Raw genomic sequence first — 19,708 nt, forward strand, 5'->3', positions numbered from 1 at the left:
TTTATTCAATATGAAGGCCAAAAATGCATACTAAAGTTTATATTCATAAGTGCATATTCAAAGTTATAGTCATTATATAACCTATATACGATGTATAACAATCACATGCATGCATACATATATATATATATATACACACAATTTGATCCTCATTATAACTTTAAGATGCATGTGTATCTATCTATTGTATGTTTATATTATATATACTATATATATTGTGTGTATATTATATATGCATAGTATTTTGTGATACATGTATATTCTGTGAGATTTGCCTAATTCTAGCATGAGGGAAAAATAGATCCAGGAATCATTTGGTTTAACATAAAATACTATATTTATTACTCTTAAAGTTTGTGAAAAACATGGTTTAGTGTAAACGTGAGGCTAAATGAACTTGCTGAAGCCCATTGCTATACTGCACGACCCTCCTCAGGCCCTGAAATGCTATCTAGAGGGCAGGTGATCCACTGTGACTGCCTTAAAGATCTCTGTGTGGGGAGGAAAGAGCAGAGCAAATTCTTGATATTTACTAACTTGTAATAAATCATTTCTAAATATTTGAGAAACATAGGCTAACCTCTGCTATCCAATGGTCAATGACTCACTTATCCTCTGTGAGACAGTCTTAGAACAAAGGTTCTTGCAAGAAGCCAAGAGTGTTGCTGGAGGAGAGATTACTCCATGTGGGAAGCAGGGCAAGTTCAGGGACACAGCTTTCTTTTTAAAACCTACCAGAATGATGTTGTTCAGTAAGCAACTGATTGAGTGCTACTCGTAATTAGTTCATAGCTGCTTTGGGTAAGTTTCCTTTGACCATCATTGAAACATAATTAGTGATACTAAATATATCTATATAATGAGTTTTTTTTTTTTTTTGTATATGAAGGAACAAATAAACCTTTCAATGAAAATCACCCAATGAAAGCTTCTGTTTAGCAATGCAGTTTCCTCATCCCTGTGGAAGGCCCAACATCACCAAATTTTGCTGACTTGGCTTCAGTAAATTTTAATTCAACAAAAAGCCTGGCTGAACAGATGCATTCGCAAGTCCCAGACCATGCAACACTCAATCTGTTTAACGGAAATGTTGTTCTAGTTCCATATTGGTGCTTTCTGCTGGAGCTGAATTTGTATCTTTCTGTCTCAGTGGAGCATAAATGTTAGGGGATGTCAGGAAGGGAGCCAGATCTAAAAGGGACAAGGGGTGAAGCAGTGGCTGTGAGATCACAGAGGCCGGAGTGTTGGAAAGATACAGAGAAAGATGACTCAGATTATTTCATCAAATAAAAAGGAGTAACAGCATCCCCTCTGTGAACCATCACAGCTGGCTTCCACTTAAAAGTGATATGAATTTAACAAACAATTTTGAGGACACACTGAGATTGTTAAATAGAGTATTGTCTATATGGGCATGTATTTTCCCTGTGCATGTACACATTTCAATCAAGAGATAAATATTAAGGAGAAAGAAGCTTTAGTTAAAATATTGAAATGTATACTGGGTGATTTCATTAACATAGTCATTGTTCTCAAGACTTGGAATACACCTCTCTTCTCTCTCTCTCTCCTCCTTCTAAGTTCCACACCTGTGGTTGTCTCTGACTAAAAGTCTAGTTCCTGTCTTCTCCACCAGATTAGTTCCTATTCACGACCAAATTCTTCTTTGAACACGTTTCATTGGGGAAGTATTCCTGACTCCTAAGCTAAGAGCTGGTTTCTCTGTTTGCACTCCCATCAAGCCAGCAGAGGGTCGCTTACTATCCAGGCTGCAGACCCTAAAACCAGAGTTCACATTTGGTTTTACGAAAGTTCCCATGGTTTGCATTTCACGCCACTACTTTCTAGTACTGGGACTTTGTCCACATGAATTCAGTTGTCCCATCTGTGAAACAGAAATAGCAATAACACCTACCATTAAAAACGAGGTATGATTTATTTGAGAACTGAATCAGGCAATTTATTCAACAAGCTAAAACTAGGCTTCAGCTTTTCATTCTCTTCAACCATCTTTGTTTTCAAACTGAAATAGGATGAAAAGAAACTATGAAAATCTAAGACACCAAACTAAGGGACTGGACTTTAGCTAGTAAGAATTGGAGAGCCATTGCAGCTTTCAGAGAGGAGAGACAGGGTCAGATACAAGTTTTAGAAAGAAGAAAGAAAAAACAAAAGAAACTCAGGATGAGAGGCAAGTATTAAAATGTGTTCAATATAGTCAAATGATTCAATTTTAAGCAATCACGTTTAATCACCATTCCCCAAAACTAAGAGCTCATTTAATTTTACAAATATTTAGGGAATGTTCACTAATGGTGGGGTGCTGAACTGGGGCCTGCAAATTCAAAGAGGCAGTTTGCTACTACGAAATAATCTAGTGGCTAAGAGCTTTGGATTTACAACCATGGAGACCTAAGCTCGTCATCAAGCACTGGGCTGTCCCATCTGAACAAAGCTCTTAAAATATCTAAGCCTCAGTTTTTTTTCAAAATTTAGAAGATTAATTAAAATGACTAGGTGAGGTACTGTATAGTGTCAGAGCTCAGTCTCTCAATCGTGTCAGCTCTGTCTGACCCCATGGACTGCAGCCCACCAGGCTCCTCTGTCCATAGGATTCTCCAGGCAAGAATATTAGGAATGGTTGCCATTTCCTCCTCCAGGGGATCTTCCCAACCCAGGGATCAAATGCACATGTCCTGCATCTTCTGCATTGGCAGGCAGATTCTTTACCACTGAGCCACCTGGGGAGTCCAGAGACTATATATAAATCACTTTAAAACTCTTAGGGCATGGTCCATTTTTAATTAATGCTAGTTATCATTATTACAATTATCACTGTTGATATTATTTTCTAACAATGCTAAATGACACCCTTCTCCAATACGAAGGTGCTCACAGTCTGAATATAGAAAGCAGATAGGTTGGCATGTAAATTACATTGTATTTGAGTTACCATGTTATTAAAAAAGGGCATCCCAGGTGGCACTAGTGGTCAAGAACCTACCTGCTAATGCAGGAGACATAAGAGATGTGGGTTTGATCCCTGAGTTGGAGAGATTCCCTGAAGGAGGGCATGGCAACCCACCCCAGTATTCTTCCCTGGAGAATCCCCATGGACAGAGGAGCCTGGCAGGCTACAAAAATAAAAAGTCAGACACGACTGAAGCAACTTAGCATGCTATTAAAAATAACAAATAGTTATTGAGTGTATACCATTTGTTAGGTACTTTTTCTGAGTATGATAACATTTAATACTTACAAAAACTGTATGAAGCCAATAACATAACACCAAATAGTCTGAAGATGAGGAAATGCAGGAGCACAGGTTAAATAATATGCTCACAGCCACAGAGAGTGACTGCAGAGTGGTGTGTGAGCTGAGCTAGCACAACAGAGCTGCATGCTCTAAACCACAGGTTGACTACGCCCCTCTTTATAAACAAGGGAGATCATTTTAAAACCATGGGAGGTTTTCAAGAGGATGCAGCATCTGTGCAAGACCCTGACAGATGAGCTTCTCACTTTGTTTCCAGGAAAGCTTCGACTTGAACCATCCCAGATAGAAGGCTACCCCCAACTTTATCCAGAGCTAGAATGTCTTTTTAAGAATCTGTTATACGTTATAATAGGATCCATCATTGCTACAAAGTCCTTCTATATAGTACTAAATATTTATGTTGGAATTAGGGCCAGAAGAAGTGAATACCACCCCCCACCAGTAATGTAAAGGTAAATTCTAGCTGTCTAGGCAAGCAAACATACCCACCTCCCCAGTCAAGATTGCTGATCCTATCCTACATGCAGGGCAGAAAAGGAGACACGTGTGTAAAGAACAGACTTTTGGACTCAGCAGGAGAAGGCGAGAGTGGGATGCTAAACTAGCATTGAAACATGTACATTACCATGTGTTAAACAGATGGCCAGTGCAAGTTCAATGCATGAAGCAGGGCACCCAAAGCTCTGGGATAGCCCAGAGGGATAGGGTGGGGAAGGAGGTGGGAGGGGATTCAAGGATGAGGGGACACAGGCACACCTGTGGGCGTCTCATGTTGACGATGGCAAAAACCATCACAGTATTGTAAAGTAATTATTCTCCAATTAAAATAAATTAATTATTTTTTAAAAAAGGTTGCTGATCCTAGGAACAGTTTTTCTGCTGATTCATAAGTGAAGGGAGAGGGATAATTTGAGGATGATATTAATCTATCCTTCTGTTTACCCATAATAATTTTCCTTATTCTGCACAGTCAACAAAAATTAACAATGGTACCATTGTTAGTATTATTATTGAAAGAAATGATGATTGGTAATATAAATACAGCAGCTGACACAACTGGTACCCCATAAACACCTTAAAGACATTCACAGAGAAAAAACCTCTATGAGTAAATATAATTGATCGTAACCTTTTAAAGATGAAGACATTGAGGCATGGGATGATTTAATAGTGTATTCAAGATCACATAACTACAAATGCCACCATCATGGTCATGGCCAGAAAAACCATTACTCAGTTCAGAGCTGTGGTTATAGATCTGTCTCAGCATCTTCATTTTATATTATGCCTTGTGACAGGATGTACAAACTAACACTTTCATTTGCCAAATCTGACTGCCCCCCGGGCCCAGGTTTGGGATGGGCGTAGAGGCATTTTGAAACAGCTCAACTGGAATTCCATCACCTCCACTAGCTTGGTTCGCAGTGATGCTCTCTAAGGCCCAACTTGACTTCACATTCACTCAATATGCCAGCAGATTCGGAAAACTCAGCGGTGGCCACAGGACTGGAGAAGGTCAGGCTTCATTCCAATCCCAAAGAAAGGCAATGCCAAAGAATGCTCAAACTACTGCACAACTGCACTCATCTCACACACTAGTAAAGTCATGCTCAAAATTCTCCAAGCCAGGCTTCAGCAATATGTGAACCATGAACTTCCAGATGTTCAAGCAGGTTTTAGAAAAGGCAGAGGCACCAGAGATCAAATTGCCAACATCCGCTGGATCATGGAGAAAGCAAGAGAGTTCCAGAAAAACATCTATTTTTGCTTCATTGACTATGCCAAAGCCTTTGACTGTGTGGATCACAATAAACTGTGGAACATTCTGAAAGAGATGGGAATACCAGACCACCTGACCTGCCTCTTGAGAAACCTGTATGCAGGTCAGGAAGCAACAGTTAGAACTGTACATGGAACAACAGACTGGTTCCAAATTGGAAAAGGAGTATGTCAAGGTTGTATATTGTCACCCTGCCTATTTAACTTCTATGCAGAGTACATCATGAGGAATGCTGGGTTGGAAGAAGCATAAGCTGGAATCAAGATTGCTGGGAGAAATATCAATAACCTCAGATATGCAGATGACACCACCCTTATGGCAGAAAGTGAAGAGGAACTAAAAAGCCTCTTGATGAAAGTGAAAGAGGAGAGTGAAAAGGTTGTCTTAAAGCTCAACATTCAGAAAACAAAGATCATGGCATCTGGTCCCATCACTTCATGGCAAATAGATGGGGAAACAGTGGAAAGTGTCAGACTTTATTTTTTTGGGCTCCAAAATCACTGCAGATGCTGATTGCAGCCATGAAATTAAAAGACGCTTACTCCTTGGAAGGAAAGTTGTGACCAACCTAGATAGCATATTAAAAAGCAGAGACATTGCTTTGCCAACCAAGGTCCATCTAGTCAAGACTATGGTTTTTCCCGTGGTCAGGTATGGATGTGAGAGCTGGACTGTGAAGAAAGCTGATCACCGAAGACTTGATGTTTTTGAACTGTGGTGCTGGAGAAGACTCTTGAGAGTCTCTTGGACTGCAAGGAGATCCAACCAGTCCATTCTAAAAGAGGTTAGTCCTGGGTGTTCATTGGAAGGACTGATGCTAAAGATGAAACTCCAATACTTTGGCCACTTGATGCGACAAATTGACTCACTGGAAAAGACTCTGATGCTGGGAGAGATTGGGGCCGGGAGGAGATGGGGACGACAGAGGATGAGATGGCTGGATGGCATCACCTACTCGATGGACATGAGTTTGAGTGAACTCCGGGAGTTGGTGTTGGACAGGGAGGCCTGGCGTGCTGTGATTCATGGGGTCACAAAGAGTCAGACACGACTGAGCGACTGAACTGAACTGAACTGAACTGAGAGGCATTTTCTAGCTAGTGGCCAAATCCCAGTCTCCCCTTGAATAGAGAGCCTGTGCTTTCCAACAGAGTGGACAATATGTACACAATTTTCTCAGTTGGGTGAAAGAACCAAAATAAGAGGATATTCCTGAATATCGTTTAGCAATATAGAGTATCTGAGAATTACATCTTAATTATCATGCTTCCTTGCTTCCATAAACTTGAAAATGTCATGTTACATGCCATGGAATGGGAACAGAAACATTCTGTATTTTCCCTACGTGGAAACTTTTACAAGATGGCCCATCTTTTATCACAGTCTCTTCCCACTTCTTTAGTGTAGTAGAAGATTTTGTCTGGGTGGCATCTGCTACCACCTACATTGAGAGACCGCAGCGTAGAGTGTTCACATTGGACTTTGGTTCCAGCATTGAGAGTTGAGATTTTTCTTCATCATGTTTGTATAATATGATTTGATAAGTGTTAGTGCTTTTGATAACATTTGGCAAGATACTAAGTAGAAGGGAATAGAAAGAGTCGGGAAGTTCAGGGAATTGTAGAATTTAAAAGAAACTTTTTCCAACAAAATTTATAGAGGTATCATTGAGAGTGTCATTGAATATAACAAAGGCCAGAGAAAACTTAGAATTGCAGCAAATGAAAGAAATGGCCATCACAACCACTGTTAAAACCTTTGAGTCGATTAAGGTGTTCTAGAGGAAAGGTGTAATTAAGAGTTCAGTATCCAATAAATGCATTCAATTGCACAGAATGGCTCAGAGGAAAAAAGAGATGACCGTCTTGACTAGTCCATGGAAAGCTTATAAGTTGGGCTTGTTGTAATTAAAGTTGCAGGGGTGGGGGCAGGGGGAGAGGAGGCAAGCAAACAAAGACAGCGAATCTGAGAACTATATCCAGAAGGGAAAGTGAGAGGGGTACTGGCGCACAGTAATGTCTGGAGTCAGAGAGATGTGCGCGCTATTAACACTTTCAGTGAGTGGCACTGCAAGCAAATTACAAACAGACTATGACTGTTTGAGGTTTAAAATAACACTGGTGCTGTCCAACTCCTAAGCAGGAAAGAAGCTGAGAAAGATGAGCAGCCACCAAATAGGGCATGTTTTCCAGTGCCCACTTTCAGACGTGGCCAAAGGAGGCTAAGGGAAATGGGAGAAGCTCATTTCCATCAGCGGGAAGTGGACCATGAGAGGACCATGGCCCACAGAAAATGGAATGGGGGGCCACCCAGGGAGCAGAATAGGACACTAATCTGGCAACATCTTCTAATTTCAGAGGAGACCTTATCAGATCTCTCCAGCTGATTTCAGGACTGTGATAGCATAACTATTGCGTCTCTTCCACTTGTGACTTTGAGTGTTTTTTGTGGCAATTATGTGCATGTTCTTCTATTGTATATTGGCTGATTACATATCCTTTGAATTCTGTTTTTTTTAATTCAGATCTCTGGGCCAAAAGGAACTACCCCTGGACTTGAAGAAACAACAGGGAACAACTTAGTTACCGGCACTTCAAGCTGATCACAGTGAGTGGATGAGTTGTCTAGAGTTCTTGAGCTGAGCTCTTGAGTTACTTCTCTTGGTGATTTGGGAATGAATATGTTTTATAAGGAGGAAAAAGAAGAAACATTTGCCACTAGAAAAGCAGACTATAGTAGATTTTAAGTCTTTTCAAAAGTATTCCAGTTTTTCTCCCTTCTTGGCACATGGAAGAATCTTCCTTTCCCATGCTTTTAGGTTAGGCATTGTTGTGTAACTGGATTTGATTAAAAAAAAAAAAAGTGAACAGATATACTATGCATCATTTTGAGGTGGAAGCATTTAATTATCAAGCCAGCATCAGCCCCTGCAGTGTTGTGGTAATCCTGGAAACATATGTAGAGCTGTGTCCTCCATCAGCCGGGGTCCCTCACTGACTACAATGAGCAGAGCATCCTGCTAATCTGAGATGGATACGTGGTGTGAGAGGATTAAACCTCTATTATTTTCAGACTCTGAAAGCGGGCGGCTGTTCACTGAGCAGTGTAACATACCTAACCTGACTTGATCATGGGCATGATTTCAGGCCATATAACTACATAACTTCTCCCACAATTGTAGAAGGGCAATCATCATCAATATGATGTATCATTTGACCCTGAACCCTGGACTGGCAGCTGGCTATTCTTTGAGATGATGGACATGTCTATCATGAAGACTAGAATGATTGCAAAACACTTACCTCCTTCCTTGTCACAGCGGGGAACCAGCACTGTCCTTCCTCTTGAGTGATTTAAAAGTAATAAAGAAGAGGCTGGAAACCAAAAATTCAGCAGAATTGCATCCTATCTGGCTCCTCCATGTCCTATCACTTTGGTGAAATGCATGCAAATCTGCATCACTACTTCTTGGTTTCCTCATCCATTAACTGGGATAATGAAAGTAGACCTGACCGTCTCACCATGGTGATGTTCTGAGTACCAGCTGCAGCTGGGTATAAACTTAGTCATGAGCTCCAATGTCCTGTCGATCTCTTGCACGAGAGGACATATATTCTCATGCTTCTCGTCATGCACACAACCAAGACTGTGACCCTAAGATTTCATGAAAGGACATGTGAACTCCTCCCCACAAAAGCATGTTCTATGAATACACCCAATAGTAAAACTTATTTCATCAAAGCAAGCTAAGGTCTTTTATAATCTTAGCCTTAATGGAAAAGTTCAACGGCATGGCGTATTTTCTTACCTCTCACTTAATCGAGTAAAGATAATGGACATGGTGGTTGGTAATTGTTTAATAATTCAGTTTATTGCTATTAGGGACCTGCTATGCACTTGGTCTTGTGCTGGGGATTCACAGGGAAGGTGTCTCTAGAAGAGTGACATTTAAACGAGAGATTATAAGTGATGAAGTTAACCAAGCATCAGAGGGGTGGAGTGGAGGGGGAGAACCTTCCAAGCACAGAGAATAGCCTTTTCAAAGTCTATGTATAGTATGCAAATTTCAGCTCGTTAGAGAATTTGAAATAAGGCTGGTGGGGATGATGTGGCAGGAAAAAGTGTGAAAGTGACTAGGATGAAGACACAAGCAGAGGCCAGTTTAGCCCAGACATTGTAAATGTTGACCAAAAAAAAATTGGGACAATGTACCACTCAGGAGTTATTGATACTCTTACAGTTCCATTCTTTTGAAAATTATGGAATCTTAGAAATTTAGAGGCTTGTGCCTATGCCCTATCCTGACTGTCATGAAAGAATATTTTCTATAGCAAATTGGAATTCCCAATAAAACTTAGTTACCAGATTTATTGACGGTCTTCTACAAGTCAGGCACTCTGCAAAAGAGCTGGAGGTATACATAGGCCCTTTAATTTACAGTGGTCAAGTGGTACCCAATGAGAGTAAGAATTAAAACAAAAAGAAAAGTAAAAATCCTTATATTTGTACACACCCCTAAAACAATAATTTTTTTCTAAATGGGAGAAAGCAAAATTGTGAATTTTACAATTCACAAGTTAAAAAATGTGTTTAATAAATAATCCATGGGAGTCAAAGGGATAAGTGCAACGAGTCCCTTAGAGAATGATAGAAACAGAACGAATGACAAAATATAAGAAGCAGTCCTCATGATTCTCCTGACAAAATCTCTTTAAAAAGCCTGTGAACAGAAAGTAGAGTGAAGCAGGAGAATGGAAAGCTTGCTGCAATTGCAGAATTTTAAGGGAGTTATTTAACATTCTCTGGGCATAGTTCTAAAATATTCATGCATGTTGGACATAATTATGTCATTTTATTGTCCACTGTGTGTCAATGAAATGTCATTTTTTTCACTGCTGCTTATATCACTTCTCCAGCAATTGGAAAATGCAAATGATTATAAACAGAGAAGTTCTTAAGTGGTGAAGAATTTGTTTTATGAATCTTATAGTGGAACTTTAAAATCTGAATGCTGTACTCAGGGAATGATTGAGAACTAAATGGGCATATTTCTCTATACAAAACACAGAGTGGTCCCTTTACAGCCGTCACATTTAAAGGAACATTGAACTAATGATTAAAGGGTTCAGGAAACACCCTAGTGAAGATTGAATAGCAACTAAATTGCTATTTCCAGTCTGGAAATGACCATTGTTCTGTGTTGTTTTAGAAGACTCCATTAGTATCAATGAGTGGAAGTTGTAAGGAAGATGATTCTGTTTCAGCTCAAAGAGAGACATCCTGGGAAATTCAGCTTTTCGTGAGAAGTTGTTGGAAACTGGTAGTATGTTGGCAGAGAGATGCTGTAACAGTTTTATATGTGGAGAGGGACAGAAAACCAGAAACCCTCCAGGGGACAGTTTGGCTTCATGGAAACTACCTGTGTTTTAATGTCAACCAGATTTGGATTGAAATCTTAACATTCCAAATTTCCTGGCTGGATGGATATTAAGGTTCCCTTAACTTTCTGAGCCTCATCTTTCCTCAGCTAAAAATAGAAATGGTCTACTCAAGAGTTGCAGTTGAGATTAAATGAGATGATATATATAAAATTCCTAACAGATATCCATCAAATAATAAGTATTTTGTAAGAAATTCTGGGAAAGTGAGGCTTGTAGGCAGGTAGTACAGTTCTTACTGCGTAGTAGGGTTTCAAAAAATGTTAGACTTCTGTCTTCCCATATCATTTTGATAGATTGGCTCATTTCTGAAAGCTCCCAGGGTTGTGTTTACTTTTCGCATCTAGAAAATGCATTCAGGTGAGAGTAGCTTCTTTGCCTTTCTGGTTTTAATGCTCAAACTCTGCTTTATCAACCCTGGCTATATAATGAGTCTCTCTTCATGTCTTAGGTTTGTGACGGAGAGAGAGTGTTTTCCACCTTTAAAATTGCAGCTTTTTCTCAGGAGAACTTCAAAAGCAGTTGAAAATGAAATGTTCTTCTTGATCCTTGTCCCAATTTAAATTAAAAGCCAAACTAGTGATATTAAATCCTAAAACAACTTTGGATTAGTCAGTCCAATTTATTTTCGTTTCGTGGTGAGAGGGCAGGCACACTATTACAGCACTGGGTTTATTTCCCTTTGTCGCAAAGAAATAGTTTTAGTGCTACCTGTGGCTTCCAAAAATGACACATGGAACTGAAAATGACCTCTTGTAGTAGTCAGCCTTAAAATTCCCCCTATTAACTTATTTTCTCTATCTTATCTTTATTCCTTCTCTTTTGCTGGTCATTCTCTTTACTAAGATGTCTAACTAGGGTTTTGTGATACAAATGAAAATGTTCTAATTCAGAAGACCTAAGCATAAATGCTGAGTCATGGCAATCATCTCTATTTACCAGTTTTTGAATGTATAGGATCAATAAACAACACTCTTTTCTTCTACTCCTGCCAAAGCAAACTTCTCTGCAGGGGAAACTTTGAATTGTACAGCTTGTTTGTGACTGGCTAGATTTATTAGTCAGAATAGGCTAGGTTATGCTGTGTAACAAAAAACACCAACATTTAAATGGACTAAAGAAAAAGTTTAATTCCAGCTTACGTTGCATTTTCAACAGTGGACAGCAGGGTACTTCTCTGACAGTCCTGGAGTTAAAACCCCAAGCTTCCACTGCAGGAGGTAAGGGGACCTAAGACCTCACATGCTATGTGGCCTAAAACAACAATGGGTGGCAGAGGGGCTCAGCACACAGTAGATCCTCACAGGCCCCACTAATGTTGAAATGTGAAACAAGTTGATAGGTGGAAATAAGATCCAATAGAGGGTGATCAACATATCCTGTTATAACTTACAGGAGCTGCATTTAAGTATGGAGATTAAATGTGTATTCACAGTGGTCTTTTTCACATTTAACCCTGCCTTATCTCAGGTAATTGGATCATCTCTCAGCCTTTGGTGAATAAAGTGCAGATATTTAAATTTTATGAAGTGATTTTACTTGTATCCTCCCACCTGAATGGGACTCTGGATGATGAACAGGGCAGGGAATGTTGTATTCCTTTCACAGAGGAGGAGATCATAACTAATATTACTGTAGAACTTCACAGTTTTTAAAACCTGTTCACATGCATCACTTCAATTAATCATGACAATATGAAGAGAAGGAGAAGCAGAGAGAACAGATGAGAGGAAGGAGGGGGTGGAGAACTGTATATATTTTTCATTTGAGAACTCAAATTCTTTCCATGAGTTTAGATGAATGGCCTCCTTGTTCAAGAGGAATCTCCATTCCCATGGAATCATGTATCTGAGATGGAACTTTCTCTTGAATGACTCATGGCCTTTCTCTATCTGTAAGGAGTGACTTATTTAATTGGTGAACTTTAGAGAAGAATTGAGAATGCTTATGTTCAGTTCTTCCTAAAATTACTACTATATCTGCCTGTGGCTTGGTCTTATTGGTGAGATCACCATTGCCAAGCATTCTGTGGAACAGCTTGGAGTTTTTCAGTTTAGTTTATAACTGCTGGGATTTATCAGTCAGGATTGGCTGGGCTATGCAGAGCAACAAACACCACCAACACTTCAGCAGATCAAAGGAAAAGTTTCATTTCTGTTTACATTTGTATAATAAGTGTGAGCAGAAGCCCTGCCTATTACAGGCTTAATACCAACATTTTCTACTGTAATTGTCAAAGCAGAAAAATGAAATGTGTCGCATCACATACTGGCTCATAAAGCTTCCATCTTTAAGTGACATGTGGAACTCCCATTCATGGTTCATCAGGTAGAGCAAGTCACTTCGCCTGCCTAATTCTAAAGTGGGTAAAAGAATGTAATCCACCTGCTTGCCTAGATAATAAACTACTGCACATGTTTGGTGATCAGCAAAGAGATTGCCATATGAATTGGTGTCAAATTCAGTGATTTTCAGTGTATTCACAGAATTATGTAATCTTACCACAATCAATATTAGAATATTTTCATCACCCCAAAAAGAAACTCATACTCGTTATTCATCAGTCTATTCACTATTGATTTAATAAAACTAATCAGAAAGCCGATAAATGAAACATTATTTGCTAATTTCAAACAATTTGATTTTACAAACAATATAATACATATTAACTAAGAGGAAACATTTATTTCCTTGAGTTAGAGAAGCAATTTCTTGATCCTCAGTAGAGAGTTGGGCATGAAGGAGTGTGTTCTCCTTTGTGCCTTATTTTTCCATAGAAGAAGTCTTATGTCATTGTATCTTTTGGCTTTTCCAAGTTATGTTCTGCTTCTGTTTTCCCCTAAAACAATACTTCATACTTATCAGTTCAGTTCAGTCAGTCAGTTGTGTCTGACTCCTTGCAACCCCATGAACCGCAGCACGCCAGGCCTCCCTGTCCATCACCAACTCCCGGAGTCCACCCAAACCCATGTCCATTGAGTTGCTGATGCCATCCAACCATCTCACCCTCTGTCAACCCCTTCTCCTCCTGCCATCAATCTTTCCCAGCATCAGGGTCTTTTCCAATGAGTCAACTCTTCTCATCAGGTGGCCAAAGTATTGCAGTTTCAGCTTCAACATCAGTCCTTCCAATGAACACCAAGGACTGATCTCCTTAAGGATGGACTGGTTGGATCTCCTTGCAGTCCAAGGGACTCTGAAGAGTCTCCTCCAACACCACAGTTCAAAAGCATCAATTCTTCGGTGCTCAACTTTCTTTATAGTCATACTCACATCCATACATGACCACTGGAAAAACCATAGCCTTGACTAGATGGGCCTTTGTTGACAAAATAATGTCTCTGCTTTTTAATATGCTGTCTAGGTTGGTCATAACTTTCCTTTCAAGGAGTAAGCGTCTTCTAATTTCATGGCTGCAATCAGCATCTGCAGTGATTTTGGAGCCCCCAAAAATAAAGTCTGACACTGTTTCCACTGTTTGCCCATCTATTTCCCATGAAGTGATGGGACCAGATGCCATGATCTTCGCTTTCTTAATATTGAGCTTTAAGCCAACTTTTTCACTTTCCTCCTTCACTTTCATCAAAAGGCCTTTGAGTTCCTCTTCACTTTCTGCCATAAGGGTGGTGTCATCTGCATATCTGAGGTTATTGATATTTCTCCCAGCAATCTTGATTCCAGCTTGTGCTTCTTCCAGCCCAGTGTTTCTCATGATGTACTCTGCATAGAAGTTCAATAAGCAGGGTGACAATATACAGCCTTGACATACTCATAGTTTGTTTCAAGTCCTCCATGTTCTTATTTTTTCCTCTTTGTCACATTCCAATATTGAAAAATGAGCATGGCAGCTTAAATGTGTTTGAAAAGTGAAAGTCACTAAGTCATGTCCGACTCTTTGTGACCCCATGGACTGACTATACAGGCCATAAAATTCTCAAGGCCAGAACACTGAAGTAGGTAGTCTTTCCCTTCTCCAGGGGATTTTCCCAACCCAGGGATCGAGCCCAGGTCTCCTGCATTGCAGGAGGATTCTTTACCAACTTAGCCACAAGGGAAGCCCTAAATGTGTTTACACAGTGACTAATATTAAAATTAACATTAATACCATCACCCTATATATATGCAATTACCTGGATTGACATAAAGTGCCATCACATAACTTGGTTCATTTTAGCTTCACAGTAATTCAGTAAGATACCTATAATTATGTTGGTTTTACAGATGGGAAAATAACACTCAGTGGTATGTAGGACCTAAAATGAGGTTTACTGATCTTATGCCCAAGGATCTTCCTTGGAGGGCTTTTGATGTATTATTCCTTATGGAATTGCTAAAGAGAAAGGAAGCCTGATATCAGCAGTATCCTTCTACATCCCAAAGATAAATAGACTGACATGGTTCAGTGTTTGATTATCTTTAGACTGAAAGTGATTGACTGATGGAAAACAATGGATTCTTTAGTTCAGAAACACTGAGAGAAATTCTAAGAGCAAAAAATGGTGTGATCAGAGCAGAGCCTGGGATCATGAGAAACTTCAAATCGAGGCACATAAACCAGATATTGGTGGGAACATTAAGGCAGGTGGACAAAGCACTAAGGAGGCACAGATTCAGAGAGAATATGGAGTTAAGAAATGGTAACATGTCAGAAAGATGGTTGAATTATAGAATCCTTCTTGAAGCCAGACAAGGCAGTAAAGATGAGAGACAAGATACTTGTTCAGTTGCTAAGTCATGTCTGACTCTGACCCCGTGAAGTGTAGCACACCAGGCTTCCCTGTCCTATTTCCCAAAGTTTTTCCCAAACTATTTCCCAAAGTTTGCTCAAACTCATGTCCATTGAGTTAGTGATGCCATCCAACCATCTCATCCTCTGTCGTCCCCTTCTCCTCCTGCCATCAATCTTTCCCAGCATCAGGGTCTTTTCCAATGAGCCAGCTCTTCACATTGGGTGGCCAAAGTATTGGAGTTTCAGCTTCAGCATCAGTCCTTCCAATGAATATCCAGGGTTGATTTCCTTTAGGATGGACTGGTTTGATCTGCTTGCGGGCCAAGGGACTTTCAAGAGTCTTCTCCAGCACCACAATTTAAAAGCATAAATTCTTAGGTGCTCAGTTTTCTTTATGGTCCACTCTCACATCCACATGACTACTGGAAAAACCATAGCTTTGACTAGACGGACCTTTGTCAGCAAAGTGATGTCTTTGCTTTTTAATACACTGTCTAGTTTTGTCATACATTTCCTTCCAAGGAGCAAGCATCTTTTAATTTCATGGCTGCAGTCACCATCCACAGTGATTCTGGAACCCAAGAAAATAAAATTTGTCACTGTTTCTACTTTCCCCTTCTATTTGCCTTGAAGTAATGGCATCTGATGACATGATTTTTGTTTTTTGAATGTTGAGCTTTAAGCCAGCTTTTTCACTCTCCTCTTTCAGTTTCATCAAGAGGCTCTTTAGTTCTTCTTCACTTTCTGCTATTAGTGTGGTGTCATCTGCATATCTGAGGTTATTGATATTTCTCCTGGCAATCTTGATTCTAGCTTGTGTTTCATCCAGTCTGACATTTTGCATGGTGTATTCTGTGTATAAGTTAAATAAGTGAGGTGACAATATACAGCCTTGACATACTCCTTTCCCAGTTTTGAAACAGTGCATCGGTCCATGTCCAGTTCTAACTATTGCTTCTTGACCTCATACATATTTCTCAGGAGACGGGAAGGGTGGTCTGGTATTCCCATCTCTTGAGCAATTTTCCATAGTTTGATATGACCCATACAGTCAAAGACTTTTGCTTAGTCAGTGAAGCAGAAGTAGATATTTTTTTTCTGGAATTTCTTTGATTTCTCTGTGGTTAAACAAATGTTGGCTATTTGATCTCTGGTTCCCCAGAATTTTCTAAACCCATCTTATATATCTGGAAGTTTTTGGTTTATGTACTGCTGAAACCTAGCTTGAAGGATTTTGAGCATAACCTTCCTAACATGCAAAATAAACTCAACTGTATGATAGTTTGAACATTCCTCGGCATTACCCTTCTTTGGGATTGGAATAAAAACTGACCTTTTCCAGTCCTATGACCACTGCTGAGTTTTCCAAATTTGCTGACATATTGAGTGCAGCACATTAAGAGCATCATTTTAGGATTTGAAATAGCTCAGCTGGAATTCCATCACCTCCACTAGCTTTGTTCATAGTGGTATTTCCTAAGGTCCACTTGAGTTCACACTTCAGGATGTCTGCCTCTAGGTGAGTGACCACACCATCACGATTACCCCTTCCTGAATCACAGCCTTGTCATGGTAAAGAGGCTTGCATAACTCAATGAAGCTGTGAGCCATGCCTTCAAGGGCCACCCAAGACAGATGGGTCATAGTGGAGAGTTCTGACAAAATGTGGTCCACCAGAGGAGGGAAGGCAAACCACTTTAGTATTGTTGCTGTGAGAACCCCATGAACACTTTGAAAAGGCATAAAAATATGACACTTGAAGATGAGCCCATCAGGTCAGAAAATGTCCAATATGCTATTGGGGGAGAGCAGAGGAAAATTACTAATAGCTCCAGAAAAAAAATGAAGAAGCTGGGTAAAGGGGAAATGATGTTCAGTTGTAGATATGTCTGGTGGTAAAGTCCAATGCTGTAAAGAGTAATGTTGCATAGGATCCTGGTATGTTAAGTCCATGAATCAAGGTAAATGGGATGCAGTCAAGCAGGAGATGGCAAGAATGAACATCAACATCTTAGGAAGCAGTGAACTAAAATGGATAAGAGTGGCCAACTTAATTCAGCTGACCATTGCATCTACTACTGTGGGCAAGAATCCCTTAGAAGAAATGGAGTAGCCCTCGTAGACACAAAAAGAGTCTAAAATGCAGTACTTGGATGCAGTCTCAAAAATGACAAAGTGATCTCTGTTTGTTTCCAAGCAGACCTTTCAATATCATAGTAATCCAAGTCTATGACCTAATCACTAATGCTAAAGAAGCTGAAGTTGAATGGTTTAATGACGACCTACAAGAACTTATAGAACTAACAACAACAAAAAAAGGATGTCCTTTTCATGATAGGGAATTGAAATACAAAAATAGGAAGTCAAGAGATACCTGGAGTAACAGGTATTTAGCCTTGAGGTACAAAATGAAGCAGGGCAAAGGCTGAGAGAGTTTTGTCAAAAGAACATATGGGTCATAGAAAACACCCTTTTCCAATGACACAAGAAACAACTCCACACATGGACATCACTGAAATCAGATTGATTATATTCTTTGCAGCCAAAGATGGAGAAGCCCTATTCAGTTAGCGAAAACAAGAACTGGAGCTGACTGTGGCTCAGATCATCAGCTCCTTATTGCAAAATTCAGATTTAAACTGAAGAAAGTAGAGAAAATCACTAGGCCATTCAGATATGACCTAAATCAAATCCCTTATGATTATACAGTGTAAGTGACAAATAGATTCAAGGGATTAGACCTGGTAGACAGAGTGTCTTAAGAACTATGGACAGAGGTTCGTGACATTGTGTCGGATGTGGTGACCAAACCGCCTCAAATGAAAAGAAAGGTAAGAAAGTAAAGTGGCCGTCTGACGAGGGTTTACAAATAGCTGAAGAAAGGAGAGAAGCCAAAAGCAAGGGATAATGGGAAAGACATGCCAATTGAATGCAGAGTTCCAGAGAACAGCAAGGAGAGGTAAGAAGACCTTCTTAAATGAACAGTCCAAAGAAGTAGAGGAGAATAATTGAATGGAAAAGGCTGGAGATCTCTTTAAGTAAATTATTAAGATGCTGCTGCTGCCGCCAAGTCACTTCAGTCGTGTCCGACTCTGTGCGACCCCATAGACGGCAGCCCACCAGGCTCCGCTGTCCCTGGGATTCTCCAGGCAAGAACACTGGAGTGGGTTGCCATGTCCTTCTCCAACTAAGATGCTAGGGAGACACAATTCTGAACAACTTCAGAAGCACAGTGTTTATTGGGCAATGAGCATGGGGTTCTAGTTGGAGATATGTATATTTTCATATAGCTTTGATGCACATTAGGTACTTGGCTTTGGGCAAGTTTCTGAACTTCTCTGAGTCTTAGTTTCTTTGTTGTTAAAGTGGGGTAATAATTTTTATCTCAAAGTTGTGTTTTGTTCCACACCCACATCAGTGAGACAGCACATGTGTGTAAGCCCATAGCATTTTACAATCCACATTAATAAACATCATCACATTTACCCACTTCTATAATATAGTTTGCCATGACTGGGTCTTACTGATTATTGCTGCCTCTGCGACACTTCCTGGCAGATGAAAGTCACTGAAGAAATGTTTGTAAAATGGTGTTGATTAAAATAACATGGAGGAAATACAGGGCATATAGTAGGACATTAACAGATGTTAGATTTACTTTCTACTAAGGAATATTTCAGCAAACTTTTTTCTGTAAAGTGCCAAATAGTCACTACTGTAGACTTTGCTCCTCAGTTTTACTGTAGCAGTGTGAAAGCAGCCATAGATAATATGTAAATAAATGAACATGGCTGTGTTTCAATAAAACTTTATTTACAAAAACATGTGGAGATTTGACCCTACAGCCATAGTTTCCTAGCCCCTGATCCAGAAGATACACATGTATATTACCCAGGATTCGCTTTTTGAAATAGCCTTTATTCCATATACTTAACATTAGCTTGACTCAAAATGGTTAAAACAGAGAGAACTCTTTCACGTGGGGAGCATTCTCACACATTCAGGGAGAATGCTCCTCTGAAGAATGTTTTTCTACTACTTGACAGTCACACAGATACAATAAATCATCTAGAGGAAAAGATTCATAACCAGAATCTACTTCTCTTGCCGCCACTATACTGTTATTCTTCTTTTTCATCCTTTTTGTTTTCTTCTGCATTTTCCACCACCACATTCTCTCTTCATCCCTCTGTCTGTACACAGAATGTTAACAGCACCCGTCCCTTGCCTGGTGCCCAACCAAACACCAGTGCCATTTCTTCATAATAATAGAGTCTGAAACTTTAGAAGGAGAAGTAAGAAAAGATTTCTGAACAGTTAAAACCTGATATCTCAGTATCTATGCAGTGATGTCCACATATTTTCTTCATAAGAAAGAAAATCTTCAGGACCTATTTATTCTCACTTTGCTTTTAAGTAAATTGAACATACCCATGTTTCCAGTTTTTTGTTGTTACAGATGATAAGTAGGGTCAGCAGATTTT

The sequence above is a fragment of the Moschus berezovskii genome, chromosome 7 (assembly GCF_049115385.1).
Source record: "Moschus berezovskii isolate FMDL1 chromosome 7, NW_MosBer_1.0, whole genome shotgun sequence".
Lineage (NCBI taxonomy): Eukaryota > Metazoa > Chordata > Mammalia > Artiodactyla > Moschidae > Moschus > Moschus berezovskii.